This window comes from Ctenocephalides felis, unplaced genomic scaffold (assembly GCF_003426905.1).
Source record: "Ctenocephalides felis isolate EL2017-DRISC unplaced genomic scaffold, ASM342690v1 CF-g0.4_SCAFFOLD_01886, whole genome shotgun sequence".
Taxonomy (NCBI): domain Eukaryota; kingdom Metazoa; phylum Arthropoda; class Insecta; order Siphonaptera; family Pulicidae; genus Ctenocephalides; species Ctenocephalides felis.
Window position 1 is genome coordinate 129,482,448 of NW_020538040.1, and position 21,965 is coordinate 129,504,412.

A 21,965-nucleotide genomic window follows, 5' to 3' on the forward strand; every position below is an offset into this window, starting at 1 on the left:
CTCTAAATTTTCGAACAAACTGCTCCTTCGGGAAGTTTGTAATAAGTCAGCCTTGGTAGATAATTTCTAATAATGAAGTAATGAAATATGGATGGATCAACAGTCGGCTTACGTTCTACAAAAATACGACATAAGGAAAAGATTCAGGGTGTAAGGTTCTGATTTCTATTTGCACCTTTTGCTTCGTATCTTCGAAACGGCTAGACCAGCCTTAGCGAAAACCTAATCAAAACGTCTTCGTATCAATCAGAATCGAACGATTCATACATACGACACATACACATTTTGATGTATATCAAAATGTTCAGAGCGCTTGAAACGTGAAGATAAAAAAAACATTCTCGATTCTTTTGCAATTACTATAACTGACCCAATGCAAAGTCGAAAAGTATATCTAAATAATTTGAAATAAATTGTTTAATTAAAAAAGTAAAATTTTGTGCGAAACGGATTGGGCCTAGGGCGGCAGAAAGCTTAATCCGCCACTGAACTTGTGAAAAACAAATAAATAGGTTGCATAATTTTAACTTACCTAAATGACTTCTAATGTTTTGAATGTCCTATCTTACAGTAAGCGTTTATTAAGATATTGTTTAGATCGATTTTGATTTAATTTAATATGTCGCTCAACAAATGCATAAACGGTTTGAGTCATTTCGCAAACAATGAGTTCGGGATCTCGGTTACTGGGAGTGGAGTCAACATTTAGCTTGTTTCATTAATTAATTCATTAATATCAACAAGTTGTCATCGTGATGTAAGCAAATTTGTTTCGCACATAATTCATTAGACTAAATACAAAATACTGCACGTGGCAAATGAATTCTGCAAACAGGAAGAGAAATTTTATAAAACTAGTGGTGCATGGCGTCGTTCCTCCAGGAAAATTGCTGGTACTTCTCGTAACAAAGACTAAATTTTTTAAAAAAACTTTAATTTTTTTTAAAACTTTAAAATAATTAGATTTTTGAAAAAAAATGGAAAAAATAGTTTTATTATATTTTGATTTTTTTTTAATACATTTGCTGCATGGCTGTTTTTTTAGAAAAAGAAATATTGAAGCGCGTAAGCGCCGCGTCATAGTCTAACTTGTAACATTAACATTGGTTCGGAACCCATAGGAATGTGCACAAAAATTATACTTATTATTATAAACTTTATAAAATATCTGATAATGCGATGTACATATGCCTATTGTTCATTTTTGACCGCTAAATGGCATTATTTTTTACTTTTATTATTGGATCTCTGGAAGCACTGGACCTGCCTTACCAAAAATTTTACCAAATTGATCATTACGTCAAAACAAGTAAAATGTTGTTTAAATTATTAAAATCGGTTGATGTGTGTTCTCGAAAAATTGTATTCGCACATACACACACATACATTCATTTTTTAAGGTATGCCAAAATGTTCAGAAACCTTTGAAACGATAACAATTCTCATTTTCGATTTTTTTGCGATTACTATAACTTACCCTACGGGAAGTTAACTAGTAGCTTCAATGCCTAAACGTGTGGTTTAAAGAAATTAATGTTTTTTATTGATGCCTGATATCATACTGTCAATGGTAATAAAATATTTAAAAATTTCTGAAAAAAAAATATTTAAAACAAATGAAAAAATGACAATATTGACAATTTGACAAAAAAATCAAAATACAGTGTCTTTAGCCAAAATTAGTTAAATCGGTTCGGCAATTTATTATTACACAAGAGTGAAGACGTATTTTATCGATATATTTAAAAACATATTTTTTGGAGCGTTTTGATGTTTGTTGAGTGTTTGAATTGAGAAATGTTTAGTCATTAAAGGGGACATTTCATATTCTTGAAACATTGAATAAAATAATTGAAACAATTTAAATAAACATTCTTTTTAAGATAAAAAGAGGTTCTTGGTTCAGAAGTTTAAAAATCATAATTAATAAAAGCTATCCAGAAAACCTTAATAATTATACCTATATATGTATATGTAAGTATGTATATAATCTTGAGTTTGACGGATTTCTGTGCTTTAAGTATATTCGTCATGGTAAAGTGGCAGAAGTTTCTGTATTGATGAGTTTATTAGTCATGCGATGCGTATAAAACAGTGATCATTTGCTAAATTGCAAATTTAAGTTAAAATTTTTGAGAAACAAACTAGTGGTGCATGGCATCGTGTCTTTAGGCAAATGGCTAAAACTTGCTGTACCCGAAATTAAAATTTCATAAAAAGCTTTAAAACTAGTTTAAAATTTTGAAAAGAAAAGAGATTTTTGAAAATTTTGAAACTTTCGAAAAAATTGACTCTTTTTGAAATATTTGATTTTTTATATGTTGCAATTTTTTGGAAAATATAGAACTTTCAACGTAAATTACAACTTTTCAAAGCAATCGCGCTGCGTATCTGTTTTAGAGACAAAATATCGAAGCGAACATTGGTACAAAACCCATAGAAATGTAAACAATTTGTACTTATTTGCTAAATCTCTATAGAATATCTGATAATTTGATGTGCTAAAAAATAATGATCATTTTTGCTCACCAAATGGCATTTTTTTTACTTTTTTTTTATTGGATCTCCATAACTGCTGGACCTCCAATTTTAAATATTTTTGTTAAAAATTTAAGTAATGTTAAAACATTACGACGTACACACACTTAACTTATATATATATATATATATATAACTATCATATATATATATATATATTATAGTTTGCATATATGTATATATTTATGGTACACAAAGAGTTTACTGACTGTTGTCCACTAAATAAATTTGGCCATGAAAATGTCCTTTCCAATTAAATCATATTAACAAGCGACACATGCATTACAAGACGACTCGGATAATCTCCTACGGCTCTTTCATGGTGCACTGGAACGAATGTTTTATCATGTATTTAGAAATATGAAAATAAATTCAAAAATATGCTTCTGAGTGAAAAAAGCCCTTGGCCACTGCTGGACTAAAATGAATGTATGTTCTAAATTAATTAGGCTAATGAATGCAAATAAAAATAATATATGTGAATCAATATGATAAAACTTCAATTAACATTTGGAGCGTAGTATAATAGGATATAAAAAGTAATAATATTGTAAATGGCTAAATTTTAGAGCATTTAGCAGCATGCATAAAAATACATAAATAATATATTTTGTAACGGGATTATAATTTGTAGTTCTAGGTGTAATATTTTGCCTATATACAAATTGCATAAACTTTTAAAATTGTGGCCATAATTTTTTTCATTGTTAATTTTTTTTTCCATTGTAAGTAAATTTATTATATTTAAATTAAATCATTGAAAATTAATTACTAAAATAATTTTTTCTACTTCTTGTTCTAAAAAATATTTTTTTAAAGTCAACGGTGATCAGTTCAAAACCAAAAACGGATTATACATACACGGCAAGAGAGCGGCTCATTATTCTAAACTTTAATGATTTTTCATATTTAAACCGCTTTCTGTAGACCTATAATATTTTAGAATCTTTGTTAAGACTATGAATTCAATTATCTAAAAAAATATCAAAAGCCAAAAAAATAGGTATTAATTGACAATACTGCGATTCGACTCATCTTTACCAAAAACTAATGAGCTCGATTTTCAACATATCCTTCGAACTGTTTTTAATTTATCAAACTCAGTTCAGATCTTTTTGCAAAAACATGCATGAAAAATTTGGCACTTTTCTGCTAATACTATCGAAAAACTTCGGCTAATTGTCTCGCAAAAGTAAGCAACGCGAATCGTTATCATGTTTAATCAATCGAATTTGCCAAATTTGAATGTCAAAAAAAAAAAAAAATAATAATCAAGAATATGTCTTGATATATTTATAAAAATTCTCGTATCGTGATGTTAGCGATCATTTTACTCTGAAACGGTATGATCTTTTTTCCTTCGCATTTAACATCTATTTTTAATAACCTTAAGTGGTAAGGATTGGCCAGCCCTAATAATTTTTTGTAAGGCGTAATTAGGAAACACATATCGCCCTAAATTTTTCTCCTCGTACCACGAACTCTGATAAGTGTTTGGTAGAGATCGGCCAGGCCGTTTTCTTGTAATAAGGTGTTGAAATTTTTTTTTCGACGATTTTTATTATTATTATTTTGACGGTAGATACCATAGTCTTCTAGATCATTCTAAAATATTACGGCCCTACGACAACTCGTTTAGCTTTAAAAATTCGTCAAAAATTATTATTGTTTTTTGGCATTTGTCAAAATTTTCTTTGAAATTTCCGTTCCTTTGAAATTTGGAAAAAAGTGTTAAACTTTTCGCCCACATTTAGGATCATACTATCGAATCGATTTTAGAAAATCAAAAACTGTTCGAAAGATATTAGTTGGGAATGATACTGATTAGTTTTAGGTGAAAATCTGTCGAGCCGTTTTCTTGTAATTCGTTGTTGAAAGGAAAAAAATGAGCCAATTTTTATGAAACTTTTTTTGATGATATATATCATGGTCTTATACAACTTATTGAAATATTACGGGCTTACAAGTAGTTTAATTTTAAAAAATCATCAAAGTTTGATAAAATGAGTAGTTTTTGACGTTTGTTAAAATTAAAATTTATTTGGTATAACGATAGAGTACTTGGTCTTAAGGAAAATACTAAACCATTAAAGTCCTAGGGAAACTGGTTCAATTATAAAAATTATTGATTTTTGATCATTTGTTTTTAGAAAATACTCAGAGTTAACGTGTTCGTTCGCTTTCAATTATGTGTAATAAATCCTCTCGGAATACTTTTAATCGCTTATAAATTAATATATTTTCTATTGATTAAGTCGATTATTTACACATATCGGAAAGTTCATGTAACTTGCCTCAAGCAAAATACCAATACCAACTAGTTTGTTCCCAATACCCCAAGAACTCACTTTTCTTCTAATAACCTCTAATTTGTATAGTCGTTTTAGAAATTCAATCTTTTTTATCTGCATGACAACTAATCAATTATCGTCTTTTGTGGGAACGTTTTTCACTGAATTTCGATTAAGATTTTTCTGAGCTTATAGAAATACTTAAATTTTTCTTTCAAACAACATTTTATTAAGGGTTATCAACCACTGACACATTTAATTTTTTGGACCAATTCCCCGCCTACCACAAACTTGGTAGAAGTATTTTCAGTAAATTAATCGTTTTTCGTGCTGCCTACTTATTTCTCAGTTTATTTTCATTAGGGTTATTCTGAGATTATGATAAAGCTGATTTTTTTCTACAACTGAGTTTATTTCAGTTAACTATAAGACTTCTGGATACTATTAATCAGGTTACCTGATTAACAATTAATCAGGTTACCTGATTAACAATTAATCAGGTTACCTGATTAACAATTAATCTATAGTTACCTGATTAACAATTAATTATAATTAGGTTTACCTCATTTTATTGACAGTTTAAAATATAAACAATATTTTTATTTTTTACAGTGCACCAAAGGCTGCCGTTTATTGGAAGAAGCTCTTGAATCATCATGTTCGATAGCATGCGTAAGTCACTTATTATACATATATCATTAAATTTTATTTCTATGACATTAGTACAAATGAGGTTACCTAAATCGGTTTTTTCCTCTCCAGAACGGCACAGACGACCAAGTGTCAGTCGAAGCAATGCACTGCGCTCTCGGCTGCAACGAGGCCCTAAGCAAGTACTTTATCCGTCTCAAAAAGTTCATTGGTACACCTGCAGCTCCCGCCTTAGTGGCCAATTCGTTGACGGCGACCTCGCTGGCTTTGGAGTGGAACGGGACTCCGCTGTCGGTAACCCACGGGGGGCGCCTACTGGCTCAGTGGAGGTACGAAGAGCAGAGCGCGGCCTGGCACTTTTGTAGGAATCATACTTGGGATAATGATTCGAGGATTGTTACTGTGTATGATTTGCACCCTTATACCAAATACAGGGTAAGAGATTCTTAACATACATGCATATATAAGTATGTTTATGTTTTTCAAGACAACGTTATTATGATGATCGCTCAAGCAGTTTTTTATAAGATTTTTTTGATATCGAGAAGTTCAGTAAATTTTCCAAATCAAAATATCATTTACTTCCAATTATTTTGTATAATTATTTATTATTATATGATATTTTTTACAAGAACAAAATAAAAAGAAATTATTCATTGCTTATTCAGTTTTTAATTTATATTAGTTAATTGATTTATTATTAAACATGTTTGTTATCATAATTTACAAAATATTGTGCGCTAGGTGATATGAGCGACATTTTATTAAGTTATATTTGTTCAATATCACACATTATCATATTTTTTAATATATATATATATATATATATATATATATATATATAATATACATATCATATACTTATACATTTTGTCAACTATGTATCGAGAGATGTTTCATAGAATCAATCATTCAAACTTATTTTCCCGGCATTATTCGAAGTAATTACCACATGACAATAATTAATCCAATCATCAAAGTACATTTTAAAACTTGTAAAGAGCCTTCAGCTTCTTCGGCGATTTTTTTTAGTGGCATCTATTTACCCAAAGCAGTGCCCGACGCCTGGCAATTCAAGCTTAGGGAAAAGAAATAAATTACAGGAGTATAGATCAGATGAATACGGTGTCTCATTTTTGGCCATAAAACGTTCTTAATAGAGCCTTATTCTCCACAATTTGGCTTTCCTATGCGCAATCTTCCTGATTTCTTCATAACTTCAAAATAATATTTTTAATTTACCGTAGAACCATCTGGAACGATTTTTGAGTGTGCAACACCACCATAATCAGACAAAATCAGTAGCATGACTTCTAACTGACTTCGACATGGTGAAAAGTTAAAATCTTGGTTTTGTCTCATTTGGTCAGCACCATTCAACTTCCTGTTGACGAGTTGCACGTTAAACTCTTATACCGAATGTTCGAATTTACTTGTTCAAGAATGTCTTAAGCCATATTCTTCCGGTAACAGCAAAGCGTCCCATGCCCAATTAGATGATGTAATTGTTTCGATAGATTCGCTTAGGTCAAGAACTAACCTTCAGCCTAAATGGCAATTTTTCAGTACCATTTTCTTGACTTTGGCAATGTTTTCAGTCATTAAAAACGTTGATGGACAACCATATCTTTCACGATTTTCGCCCTCTGCCGAAATCACATATATAACTTGTAGGCTGGGGTTTTTGATAATGATTTTGCGTACAGAATTCCGTTCAAAACACAAACTGTAAATATTGCCTGTAGTTAATTTACGTAATGGATTGCAAATAACATAATAATTGATTAATGACTGACAAATTCGGCACCAATATTAAGGACAGTTGTGCCAATATTTCAGCAAAAAAAAAACAGATTTGCGGCACCCTCTTTTTAAGTGAGCAAATCTCGATATTTAGTTGACTGTATATATATATATATATATATATATATATATATATATATATATGTAATATTTTTGCAGCCCAATCGTCGAATTAAAAAAAATAATACTTGTGTAAACAAACGTAATTCCTCTCATCTCTTACATGACAGTTACAAAGTCATCATTAATTTCATGAAAAGTAATTCTATACAGTTTTAGAATCTTTCGTTTGTTATATTTCTTCTCTGTTTCTCTTTGCCCTTTCGTTTCTCAGAACTCGTTCCCACTTCTTCATTACACGTGCGTGACTACACTGCGTTGTAACCTTGATCAGTGTCCACAATGCACCGCTATCAATAACATTAAATATAGGAGGGCAATATGTGCTCCTTCTATTTCTCGTTTGTTAATATAATAGTATTTTATTATTTTACACAAATTTAGTGTTCAATAAATTTTACATAGAAATTATTTTTTTCAGTTGTTATTCCTGGTTTTGTATGTATAATTTCCTCCTTTTTATATATTTATATTTATCATCAACTTTGTATTTATGTTATATGTTTTTTAGATTACTGAATGATGACACACATCAAGTGTCGAAACGTTTAATGGAATAAATAATTTTGTTATTTAATTTTTTTTCAATTCGACGATTGGGCTCAAAAATATTACAAATATGTATCAACGTCGACAAAACTATCATATATATATATATATATATATATATATATATATATTTATATATATATATATATATATATATTCAATAGATAAGTCCTGGATTTTTTCAATATATTGATTGTTTTTTTTCCGAACAGTAAATCCAATAATAAAAAACAATTTGTTTTTTGAAGATGTTTAATACGACGTTTCGGAACTAGGTACGTTCCATCATCAAGTTTTTAACAAAAAAATATTAGTGATATGGATATATAAATTATTACAGGTAAATAATTTTTTGCTTCTCAATTTTATATAAAACCTTTTTTAGTTAATTCTTATTACTCTTTACCCCGGTATATAATCCATTCCTTCATAATTTTTTTTTCTAATTAATCTGTATTGACCATCATTAATTAATGTTAATCAATATTTTTAAAAAACATTGTATTTGACAGAATAAACCTGATGATGAAACGTACCTAGTTCCGAAACGTCGTATTAAACATCTTCAAAAAACAAATTGTTTTTTATTATTGGATTTACTGTTCGGAAAAGAAACAATCAATATATATATATATATATATATATATATATATATAATTATATTTAAGCATAAAGACAATTTTTCTTCCTCAGTTCCGCGTGGCCATCCTGCTGAACTGCCTCCACTGCGAGCCGATCGTGTCGTCGCCGTCCGTGGTGATCAGCACGTTGCCGGCCGGACCGCCGCTAAGTCGTCCCTCACGGGTAATTGCATCGGCCATTGGCCCGAGCCGTGTTCTCGTCTATTGGGAGACTGGCCAGTTCATAAATGGCCTGATACTCTCCTATGTGTTGCAGATAAAGACTCAAAACTCCGCGAGCGAACTCGAATATTCATCCATAAAGGTTCTAACAATTGCGCCATTAGTAGATGCACGACCTTCTTTCTTTTGACACTCTTGCTTTTCTCTTTTTTTAGTTCTTTACTTCGCTAATAGCGTCATTGTCGCAAGCAGGGCTGGCAGAATTCCACACAATCCTTGTCCTAGTCCAACTCAAGCTATATAGTATATAATATATACCTATCCTATACTATTATCAACCCTATTGTCTCTGCTTTGAATATTTCAGAATCTATTATATGTAAAGTATTGAAAAAGTAAAACGTTTCTGGTCTCTAATAAGACTGTCTGTGTCAATCTCTTTCTGGTCACATTATACTTTTCAATATCAAAAGAAGACGTTCACCGAATAATATCTTTCCAAATCTAACTTGCAACATCTCGAAAACGCACTATAAGTTATATATTATAATACAGTACTATTTTTAGATATAAGATGTTTTTTTGGAATTCAATTTTTATCAGGGTCGATATTTGTAGATACCCCGATTTTATTGATTGTATTTTTTACTACAGTACAAATTTTGGGATATTTTCTGGACTGCCTTAAATCGGGCAAGTTTAGATACGTATATGATTTTTATTTTCATGTTGTGCTCACTCTTCTGCTCCATCCTTCAGCTTCGACAACACAGAAAACGACTTCAATTATCCAATTAAAGACTGTGACTTTAATTTCTAACTTAATTACCAACTATAGTTTCAACTCCATTTCCAACTCCAACTCCATCTTCGATTTCACAGCCCTGGTGTCAACACTAATCAACGGTGTCGGTTGTGCATGTCCGCTCGGAAGCCTGTATGAGTTGTATTGTGTGATTTTTGCTTCTTTTGTAAATTTAATTCAAAATTCACTTTAATCACAATGAAAACTATTTTATAAAATTTTGTTATGGCAATAAAAGATTTCATTAGGTCGAAGTAGATTAAATCGTAGCTGATATTCATTCAATTAATATTTTATTATTAATTGAAATTTTGTATGTTAATTTTACCGTATTTTAATCAATTTAATATGCTAGACTTCAAATATTCAGCATGTTTTTAAAAGTTATTTCGTATTTATTACTAAAGCTATGTCACTTTTGTGTAAAAATCGTTCCAGTGTAAAATAATTGTTCAGTTTGTATTTATTATTGTCGTAAATGTTATTCTAATTATTTAGTTCTATCAAATACCAGGCTATATAGACTATATATGTAGATAGACTCGCATTTATCTATTTCTATCAATCAAATACCTGTAGTTTTGTAATGTTTGTGTAGTTTTATTTGTGTAGTTATTTTCGCTTAACTAAATTCACAATACTTATAAAAAGTGTGCATACATATACACATATATATACAGGGTGTCCCAGACCTTGACGTCAAGCCAAAATGGGGTGATAGTATTGACCCTAACTGCCCTGAAAGAAAAATAGACAAGAAATAAATTAGAAATTATGTGAAGATGGCCTCTTAGAGTCCATTTAAAAAAATTAAATTCAAAGTTCAACAAAAAGTCTTAATTCTTGAAAGCTTGGGGCAAATGTGTTACTGTTTTTGATTGTGGCACTAGAAATATTGTTCACGATTAGAGTCCTACAGTTTAAATGAACAAAATTTGTGAAAATTGACTAAAAAATGGTGATAATTTTACCAAAGCTCTAGTTTGCACTTTAAAGCTAATTTTAATTATTTTCTAAATTTTTTTCCGGACAGTCAAGGTTGATAGTATTATCAACGCGTTTCCGAACGATGTCAAGGTCTGGGACAGCTTATATACATACGAGTATATCCACTTTTTTGTATGAAAATTTTGTGTCGCTTTGAAATGGATACATATGCTCCATGTATCCAGTTTACATAGGAATATATTAACTTATTTTTTATAAGAAGAATTTTATATATGTATGTGTACTTTTCTCTGCAATAATAATAAAATTGTAAATAGTATAACGCTTCTGACTCACACATTGTTTTCAAGGCTTAACTATTCAGCAAAAAACAATTTTATATTAAAATTTAAATATATTTAATTCCTATTAAAGTATCAGTAAAACAATGTGGCATGCCAAAAGCCCGCAAGTTATTAATGATTCGAGTTTTCTGAAAATAAAGTAAAATAAAATGTTTGTGCAGGAAATACCTAGTCAATTAAATAAGCATTACATATGGACAGATCTCATGCCGAATAAAACTTACGAGGTTTCGGTATCCATGAGAAATACTCAAGGGGAAGGACCTGCTGCTGTGACCACAGTTACTACACTTCCTATTCAAAATGAAGGTAAATTTTGATTATAACCTTCCATCGGGCGCAGCCGACATGACAGATACAGGTCCAATATTTTAGTATTTTCCTACATGGATGTTATGTCATGGAGACCCTCAAATTTCAGTAGCCTTGTTATTTTATGTCTACTATATATTCGTGAAATATTTATACTCAAATAATACGTGTTAAATAGAGTGTCCCCTATATAAAACTATGAGCCTTCTGTGAATATACTTAAAATCTGTATGTGTCAGATATACTGCGTCTGATTCTATACATATTTGGACTACGCTCGACGGAGGGTTTAATATTTTATAAATATGATAATCTCCTAGCTCTGTAATCACCAAGTTCCAGAATCATACTGCATCTGATAAAAAGCAGCAGTGATATCCATTGACACTTAAAAATAATGTCCTATCGAGTGAAAATAGTTTTCTCGACATAGCAACATTCATTAAATACATATTATTTTCAACAAATAATTTCTAACCATTGGATGCTTTCTGAAAAAGAGGCTACATAGTTAGGAAGCATCACAACAACAGCTCGTGTGACTTTTAAGATCTGTATAAACGATATGGAATCGTTCGATATAAACGATATGTAACATTACCATTGACTCTCCTCTCATACTCAAAAGATGGCCAAACGTCTTTGGGTTGGCCAAATGGTTTGGTAATTATTGCTTGAAATGGCCAAAATTTTGGTAATGTCTATTTGAACCTCTTTATATTATAAATCCTTTTTGTTGTAATTGGGCATTTGACTAGCTAAAACTTATTTGCATTTTTTGGATTGCGTATATAAAGACAATAATTTAAGGTGGTAAAATTACCAGAACTCTAAAAATATATTTGGTGTTGAAGACGACACTGTTTTCCATCCACAATTTTATTAAATATATTTTATTATATTAATTATACTAACAAATATGTTATCTTTTCAGATGATGTCATTGATGAACAATTACTTTTTATATTTTCATCAGAGCGTAAGATATTTCGTTTAACTCTAGTCAACTTTAAAGATTACTCTGTACTTTACGAATCAAACAATGCTAGTATTACAGGATCGGCAGTCCACATTTCTAAGTAAATTATTTGTTCAGTTTATTATTAATTATCAATTTATTTAATTGATTAATAACTTCATTAAATTATTTCAGGTCATTATTATTTATTTCCGATTCGAATGGTTATATTCATAGGAAGCTGATAAGGAATAGTTTATATGAAAACGAAGAGAAGAGTGAAGTTATAATTAGTCCTTTTGGTGCTCAATTTAAACCTTTCGATTTAACAATCGATTGGCTTAATGATCATCTTTATATTTTGGGACAAGTAAAACACGAGGTAAATGGACACACATGCATTCACACAGATATTCCAAATACACAAAGTCATATTACAAAAGTTTTATGGCATTTTTTAGTTGTCATTCATTTTTCTAAAACTCAGAGGGCTATTATCGGATAACATAAATCTCTCATCGTCGTGCAAGATGAAACAAATTTCTTGATCTATCGCATAAAAGAGCATCTTAGGATGATAAATGAGAGAGCACACTTGTTCCACAATAGGCCTGTTAGTTTTTTTTTAGCTTTACTTTCTGAAGGAAAATTTTGCTCTCACCAGAAAATCCGATTTGCTCATTTTATGTAACAAAATATGTGTGCATGTTAATGAGGCAAGAATTTCGAACTTGATTTGTGTATTGTTTTGTTTTGCGAGACGGGGCCAAATTGTTTCGTTTATATTCGCAGGAAAGCGCAAAATATTTTTTGAACGTTTTCGCTAAGAAGTCTGAATGGATTTTAAACATTTTACGGTTTTAAAGAGGCGAGCTGGAAATCATGGTGACTAATTTTTGATATAGATCATTCAGGTCATTTCTTCGTAATTAGTTTTTGAAAATACAATTAATATTAATAATTGATAGATTACATGGTTACATGTAATTACATGACGAATATTCTAAAATATTTTAGGCCTACAAAATATTACAATGACTCAAGGCAAAATTACACACAGTTAATTTAATAATTAAAAAAAGTAAAAGAATTATTTAGTAATTTTAAGAATACAATACTATAAATTAAATTATGACGTGTAAAAATCTAATTGTTTTAATACTTCTCACTTATGTATAGGTGCACTAGAAGTGTAAATATTTTTTAGCAATTTCTGAAAAAAAGAACATCAAATTTGTATTATATATGTTTATTGTTAATTTAAGGGTATTGATGTTTGGCAAATCGTCCGTAGTAATTTGAATGGTCAATTCCTAATAGTGGCAGTTGGAGGAATCAGCCTAAAACCTCGACAGATTGATGTGGATCCATATAATGGGTACGATTATTAACTATTGTTATGTTATTTTATATTTTAAATGTATAGACAGATTATTGCAATTTATGATTTGTTTACTAATAAATATTTTAGGATTCATATATATTATCCGTGCATATATGCTATATACTATATGATCTATTAATCTATGCTATATTATCTATAAGCAATTCACATTTTTTATAATGCATGAAAACAAATAAAAACGCCTCTTAAATTTTCTATATAGTATAGAATATTACAAATGTTAAAAAAAATAATAACATAATTTTGCAATAAATTTAATGCATAATGTTTATTTCTAGTTATATTTTCTGGATAAATGCAGAAGGACTTTTTCGTCTGGACTTGGCTAACATCAACAATGGTGTAAAGCATGATAAAAATCCTGAATTAATTCTGAAACGCGATGATTTATATTCATTTACCTTAGATTGTAAAAAATTTCGACTTCTGGTTCCAATTCATGGAGAAAGCGCGGTTATCAGCATTTTATTGGACGGGTATGGTAGATCAGTATTTCTATTGATGTGAAAAAACTAGAAAGATGCAGTTTTTTTTAGTATAATAATTGTCATAATTATTAATAACTTATTGTAGTAAAATAATATTAGAATTTTTTTAACTTCTTAGGAGTGCTAAAGAAAACAAAAGAACAAATATTAGAAACTCTAAGTTCCAAAATGTAACGTCCCTGGTATATATAAATGAGCGTTTTTTCTGGATTAATGGTTACGAAATTTATTTAGAAGATTATCACGAGGAGCAAAATATGTATTTTCATAATTCCATTCCGTTTCCGAATACTGTCTTCAAGGTTAGTATATTTTACAAGCATTACAAAAAAGTTACCCTCTATAGAATTATTTTTTGGAGACTTAAATAAAATGAGAGTTAAAAATTATTATATTTATCTAACAGTATGTACACGATCAAAAGATTTGAATAGAATATGTAGCATTCTACAGAATGTATATAGACCTATCACGATTGAGTTTTTTAATGATCAAATTTCAGTTCAAGAGAGATTAAATTAGAAATTAAGTGGTTTTACCATTTATATAATCTCGCAGATAAATATATACTATTAATCTTAATAGTCACTTTAATTTAGGATTTTGATCTATTGTTGAGTATTAAACGAATTTTACTTTTTTATTATATTTCGTTCAACTTTTTTTTTTAGATATATGCTTATATATCATCTGCCCAACCGACACCAGTTCCCGTAAATCCACCAATTAGTGCCCAGGCTCTGCTTGGTATCGACGTCGCCCAAATTTCTTGGCGTCCACCACAATCTTTGGCGACTCAGGGCAAAGGAGCTTGGCAAAGTACAAAATAATAATAAATTTATTAAAATTGAATTAAATCATAAGATTTTAAGATAATTGATTTATCACTATATGTTTAATTAATTTTACCATTGTTCTGATTTTAAAAATGTTAGTACATAATTATAATATTTGTAAATTCCATATTCTTACATTTTAGTTATTTTATGATTGTATCATTTGTTATAGAGTGGACTTACGAAATTTTAATAATGGATGAGAAAAGAAATATGAGTCACGTCGAAAAATCCATTTCTTCGACAGACGTGACAGTGCATAATCTTCGTCCTGATACCGAATATCGTGTGAAAGTAGCTGCATATACAATTTCAGGAAGAGGTAAGTTTCTAAAAATAATAAAGACAGAAAATGCTAATATTTTTATGCTATCTGATAATATTTGCATAAAGTTTGATAGAAATTTCATTATATTTATTGAGTCGACTTAAAAACGTTATTAAAAAACATTTTACCTTTAGGCCCTTGGTCAGGCGAGTTCATTAGCAAAACACTTCCTCGGCCTTTTGCAAATCAGGAGATCAACCTGCTTTGGTCAACTAGGGAAGGCGTGATGCGTTCCGATGTAACTGGAAGTAATCTGAACACCATTATATCGAGTTCGCAACTGTTTGGGAGCCATGTCACCGATATCGACTGGTTTGAAGACGTTTTGTATCTGGTGTTGAACTCAAGTCGAGTGTATATGTATCATACAACTGAGAAAAAATTGACCAGGTATAGTGACTTGGAGTCGGTTGGAAGCATTGCAGTGGATTGGCTTGGCAGAAAATTATATTGGGCTAGTCCTAATCAGCAGCTGGTGAGACATAAACACTTTGTTGTACTTCACTTGAAATTAAATATTGACTTTGTATCGAAACAGTCTGAAAGTTTATCTTGAACCACCAGTCGCTTTATGTTCACGGATCATATCTTGTTTCAGATATTTCGAGGAAGTCTTTCAGGTAACCATCGTGAATCCTTACCAATGCTCGCCTTAGCACGAGAATTAAAAGTGGATTCTGTAGAAGGTTTTATTTACTATTCAACCGAGCACGCGATAGAGTGCGCAACTCTACATGGCACCAAGAAGCAAACTTACTTCAATGTCGGATATTTTTTAGGAAAACGGGGTATTTACATACAAACGCAAATATTTATATATATATATATATATATATATAATATATATAAAATATATATACATAACAAACCTCTCGCTTTATATATATATACATAAAAATGACGTAAAAAATAATATTTAACCAGAATGTAGAAATAAGTTTAGTATATTTGAAAATTTTAGTCATCGGGTTGACTTTGGACTCAGTGCGCAGAGTTGTTATGTGGATAATTCGCAGTGATGAAGGATCCATGTTGTATACAGCGCCTATGGCCAAAAATAACTTTAAAAAAAAGGTGAGCGTTCTCATAAGTATAAACCAAACATTTTGATAGACTTTCTGTATGAAAAAAAAGTTTATAGTCCAGAATACTATAAATAAAACCAATTCATGATTATATTATTGAATCTGTTCTATTATGAACTGAATAATTTAAAATTTGTTGATCTATGTTTATTTTTAATATTTATATGTAATTTTGCCTGATTTTATTTATTTTAATTTATGTTTTGAATTTTTTACGAAGAATCCAACTGCAACCTTTCGTCCATTGCAAGGATCACAACTTCATGGACCTTTGTGCCAATTTGGCGAAAGATTAATGTGGCTCCGAGATGACAGTTCAGTGGCCATGAGTGATATTACTGGAAACTATACAGCAATCGTTTCTAGTCCAGGTCTGGTTGGATTGCGTACAGTCATTGCTAAAGAACCTTCTGCGCGCATTCTGAGAAGTAAGTCAATATATATATATATATATATATATATATATATATATATATGTGTGTGTGTGTGTGTGTGTGTGTGTGTGTGGTGTGTGTGATTAATTTCTTGAAGGGCTTAACATCAAGTCAAAATATAAATAAAGTAAAGATTTTTGAAACATTTTTATTTTTTCATACGTTTCGACGTAAAATTCTACGTCATCGTCAGTGGTTTTGAAATTCTTAGATTATCACTTACACATATTAACAACAACTTGTAAATAATTAATAATTGGAAACAAGCACCGAATGTCAGTAATTTCTTTTTTATAAAGAATAAAAAATAATTAATAAATAAAATATTATATGTAAGCACCCGCGCTGACGTATAATACTTTCAAGTACTTTCTGGCTTTCAAATTTATATTCTTGGACTAGCCTCGGATGCGCGGGTGCTTACGTATAATATTTTATTTATTAATTATTTTTTATTCTTTATAAAAAAAAATATTCATATATTTCTCCGTAAAAAATGTACCCGTAAAATGTATATTTTGCATTGGTTGAATAATGTAGTAATTATTTTGTAAAATTAAAATTAAGACGTTGGACCTATTGCCCCCTAGCCGTCCCATTTTACCCCGCATATGGGGTAAAACAGACCAGGAAATTGTAATGTTTAGATCTAATTCAAAGCGAAAACTTTATTTTTGAAAAAAACAGTTGAAAATTTTATTTAAATCTCAATTTCGATTGATTTAAAAACGTCAAAGAAAAACAAAATATATCAAAACAAAAAAAATGATAAACAGTATTCTGAAATTAGTCTAAATATATTTTGAAATAATATCGTGCGCTACATTTTTGACTTTGTGCAATGGCTGAGGAAACGCCAGTATCCACTTTGATGAACTTTTGCGCCGCTAACAGAATACCAATACCTGACTTTAATTTACTCCAAGATGGAACGGCTTCCAACGACCCAATCTTCATTTATGAAGTACGTCTGATTGTATACGAAACTGAGTTAAGAGTTGTTGGAAGAGGATCTTCCAAACAACGAGCTAAGCATGAATCGGCAAGATCGGCCCTTGAGAGGCTATCGGAAATGAATTCACCACCGTCGCAATTTACCAGCTTTCCTGTATCGATAACAAAGCTTCGCCAGTTGTGTCATAGGATTGGATTACCTACGCCAGAGTACAGTTTTAGTTGGCGAAACTGGACCACCTCATTGTAAACAATTTACTATAGAATGCGCTGTGTCTACTTTGAAGGAAACAGCAACTTCATTTTCAAAAAAAGCTGCCAAACATATAGCGTCTGAAAGAATTTTTAATATGTTGCAGGCAATGGATCTTGATGAGTATTTTGGCACCGATCGTAGTGGATAAGACAGCAGAATGTAATTGTCCTTTTGTCAAAGGAGACGAGAAGTAATGATTATGATTATATCATTTTAAATGATAAATTTTTAGAGTAGAAAAAAGTGAGGGAAGTTAGAAATGCACAAAAATTTATACTATTAGACAATGGACCAGCCAATAACACAAAGTAGAATCATCTACTTAATAACAATTTGTGCTGAATTTTATAAAAAAACAAATAATTATATGGAAGTAATTAGAATTAGAATATTATTGTAAATATATTTATTTATATAGAGATATATCTATAGAAATAATGCATTTTTTTCATTGTATGTGCAAATACAATAACTATATATACTTTACAGATACAATATCTATAGAAATAATGCATTTTTTTATTGAATGTGCAAATATAATAACTATATATACTTTACAGATACAATTTAACAAAAAAAATTTTATTATTAATTAAATAATTATAATTAATAACTAGTGGACATGAACATTTTTGAAAATTTCGAAAAAATGAACTATTTTGAAAATTATGAACTTTTTCCAAACTTGATATTTTTTAAAAAATTTTATTTAAAAAATGTTGTTTTTGAAATTTCTTGAAAGTTTTTGATACGCATTCAAGTTGGTTCTTCCATACTGTCGAGGACATTTGTTTAATCTATATAAGTTTACTCTAAACATTATAAATCTTAAAACGGAACCCACAGAAATGAAAACAAAATTAGTACCTAATATCAAATCTTTATAAAATATCTGATAATTTGATGTGCATATGGCTAATGATCAAATAATTATTTTTTTTTCTGAATCTCCAAAACCGCTAGACCTGTTATAGTAAAAATTTAATCATTACTTCATTACGTCAATGCAAGTGAAATATTTTTTGAATCATTCAAATTTGACTTTGACGATATAGGGAGCACAATGGTCCAATTTGGCTTTCAGTATTCATACTGTCCAAACTAAATATGTAGCACATCATAAAAAATAACACGAATCAGACATTTGCTTGTCTATCGAACTATGTTTAAAAATTCCCAATTAATCTTTAATTATAGAAATATTTTTTAAGCTATTAGCTATTTCTCGAGAACTTGTCACCTTTTCCTTTTTACCCTAAAGGCTGGATAAAAAGGGACAGCCGTCAGCCATTTTAAAGGGCTTTTACGAAATAATAGCTAAATTATTTAACGAACGCGAAATAAATATTTCATAAGCACATTTTCACACAGATGACTCCGTATATAACCTTGATCTGGTATTTAGTGAGAAATATCAGTAGAGATGGAATAACTATTTATTTAGTTTATCTCTTGTACATAAGTTTAACTTAATCTACTTTTTTAAGTACTATTCTCTTATTTTTCATACCTTTGCCAGTGTAAAGTTTTAGTTGTTTTTTTAACCCCACCCACATGTAAGCTTTTGTACAGGTAAATATATAGATATATGCTTTTATAAAGGAAACTGTTGAATATAACTTAAAAATAACAACACATCTTATAAAATAATTGAACTACTGGTGTATGGCATTGTGCCTTGTGGCAAATTGCTGGAACTTCCCGTACCGTAATAAAATTTTCGAAAAATATTAAATGTTTTCAAATAGATTAGTATAAATACTGTAACTTTCATTATTTTTATTTTATAGATATAAAACCAAAATATAGAACCTTATGAATTGGACGATGAGTAAACTTATACGAAATTTATATGAAAAATAATTTTTTTTCGAAAAATAAAAAAAATGGAATGAAAAAAAATTCTTTCCTCAAAAGCAATCTATACAAGCAGAATGTTTTTTGGATCATTCAAATCTGCACTTGTTGCTTTTTGAAGTGAAGTTTATGTTTTCGCCAAAATACCAATTTGCTAATTTTATGTTATCTCGACGTTTCAAGTCATTATGAATCTATTGAGACCAAATTTGGAAAAAGAGCCAATTTTTTACATTTTGTCGTTTTCTTCAAAACGGCTATTTCAAAAATTTAAAAGCCGTTTATCGATTTATTTTGTGTGACGATCGGCCGAAACGTTTCTTAGAAATTAGCAGAAAATGGTACAATTTTTCGTCCAGCTTACAATTTTTAATCGATTTTAAAAACGCCTTTGCAATTATTGGATGCGAATCTTTCTTTCTAAACATAATTTTGTATTTTGGTAATGAATTCATTTTATATGAAATATTTTTTTTGTTTCGAATTTGTATTAGAATGATCTTTTTTTTCATGAACAAAATTATGTATATGTTCAAATAGTAATATCGCAATAGCTTTATATTCATTTTTTGACACATTTTGAAAACTTAAATCCGAAAATTATATTTCATATCGAAGGGGGTGTAACTTAGGGGTAGAGTGTCCACTTCGCATGCGGGAAGTCCTGGGTTCAAATCCCAGCTCCTCCACATATTTTTATACGCGTTTAAATATATATATATAAATAAACTGTATATTTCATCCGAATCCGAGAATTATGTTTTATTTCGAACGGGGTGTAACTCAGGGGTAGAGTGTCCGCTTCGCATGCGGGAAGTCCTGGGTTCAAATCCCAGCTCCTCCAAATCTTTTTTATACGCGTTAAAATATCTTAAAAATTATAGTTATATTAAAAAAAATGTATATTGCATCCAAATCCGAAAATTAAATTTTGTTTCAAAGGCGGTGTAACTCAGGGGTAGAGTGTCCGCTTCGCATGCGGGAAGTCCTGGGTTCAAATCCCAGCTCCTCCAGAACTCTTTTATATGCGTTAAAATATCTTAAATATTATAGTTATATAAATAAACTGTATATTTCATCCGAATCCGAGAATTATGTTTTATTTCGAAGGGGGTGTAACTCAGGGGTAGAGTGTCCGCTTCGCGTGCGAGAAGTCCTGGGTTCAAATCCCAGCTCCTCCAAAACTTTTTATACGCGTTAAAATATCTTAAATATTATAGTTATATAAATAAACTGTATATTTCATCCGAATCCGAGAATTATGTTTTATTTCGAAGGGGGTGTAACTCAGGGGTAGAGTGTCCGCTTCGCATGCGGGAAGTCCTGGGTTCAAATCCCAGCTCCTCCAAAACTTTTTATACGCGTTAAAATATCTTAAATATTATAGTTATATAAATAAACTGTATATTTCATCCGAATCCGAGAATTATGTTTTATTTCGAAGGGGGTGTAACTCAGGGGTAGAGTGTCCGCTTCGCGTGCGGTAAGTCCTGGGTTCAAATCCCAGCTCCTCCACATATTTTTTATACGCGTTAAAATATTCAAAAAAATATAGTTATATAAATAAACTGTATATTTCATCCAAATCCGAGAATTACGTTTCATTTCGAAGGGGGTGTAACTCAGGGGTAGAGTGTCCGCTTCGCATGCGGAAGTCCTGGTTCAAATCCCAGCTCCTCCAAACTCTTTTATATGCGTTAAAATATCTTAAATATTATAGTTATATAAATAAACTGTATATTTCATCCGAATCCGAGAATTATGTTTTATTTCGAAGGGGGTGTAACTCAGGGGGTAGAGTCCGCTTCGCATGCGGGAAGTCCTGGGTTCAAATCCCAGCTCCTCCAAAACTTTTTATACGCGTTAAAATATCTTAAATATTATAGTTATATAAATAAACTGTATATTTCATCCGAATCCGAGAATTATGTTTTATTTCGAAGGGGGTGTAACTCAGGGGTAGAGTGTCCGCTTCGCATGCGGGAAGTCCTGGGTTCAAATCCCAGCTCCTCCACATATTTTTTATATGCGTTAAAATATCTTAAAAATTATAGCTATATAAATAAACTGTATATTTCATTCAAATCCGAAAATTATATTTTATTTCGAATGGGGTGTAACTCAGGGGTGGAGTGTCCGCTTCGCATGCGGGAAGTCCTGGGCTCAAATCCCAGCTCCTCCAAAACTTTTTATACGCGTT

General features: G+C 30.4%; 7 non-coding genes across 7 annotated transcripts; all 7 read left to right on the forward strand.

Annotated features, from left to right (window-relative positions):
- The first annotated feature begins 20,382 nt into the window (after positions 1-20,382).
- On the forward strand, positions 20,383-20,454 carry Trnaa-cgc. Its single transcript has one exon. It is a non-coding gene; the product is annotated as a tRNA-Ala (tRNA).
- Positions 20,455-20,537: 83 nt separating this feature from the next.
- Trnaa-cgc lies at positions 20,538-20,609 on the forward strand. Its single transcript has one exon. It is a non-coding gene; the product is annotated as a tRNA-Ala (tRNA).
- A 97-nt stretch (positions 20,610-20,706) lies between these two features.
- Positions 20,707-20,778, forward strand: Trnaa-cgc. The gene has a single exon. It is a non-coding gene; the product is annotated as a tRNA-Ala (tRNA).
- Positions 20,779-20,874: 96 nt separating this feature from the next.
- On the forward strand, positions 20,875-20,946 carry Trnaa-cgc. The gene has a single exon. It is a non-coding gene; the product is annotated as a tRNA-Ala (tRNA).
- A 95-nt stretch (positions 20,947-21,041) lies between these two features.
- On the forward strand, positions 21,042-21,113 carry Trnaa-cgc. Its single transcript has one exon. It is a non-coding gene; the product is annotated as a tRNA-Ala (tRNA).
- Positions 21,114-21,208: 95 nt separating this feature from the next.
- Trnaa-cgc lies at positions 21,209-21,280 on the forward strand. Its single transcript has one exon. It is a non-coding gene; the product is annotated as a tRNA-Ala (tRNA).
- A 427-nt stretch (positions 21,281-21,707) lies between these two features.
- Positions 21,708-21,779, forward strand: Trnaa-cgc. The gene has a single exon. It is a non-coding gene; the product is annotated as a tRNA-Ala (tRNA).
- The last annotated feature ends 186 nt before the right edge of the window (positions 21,780-21,965 follow it).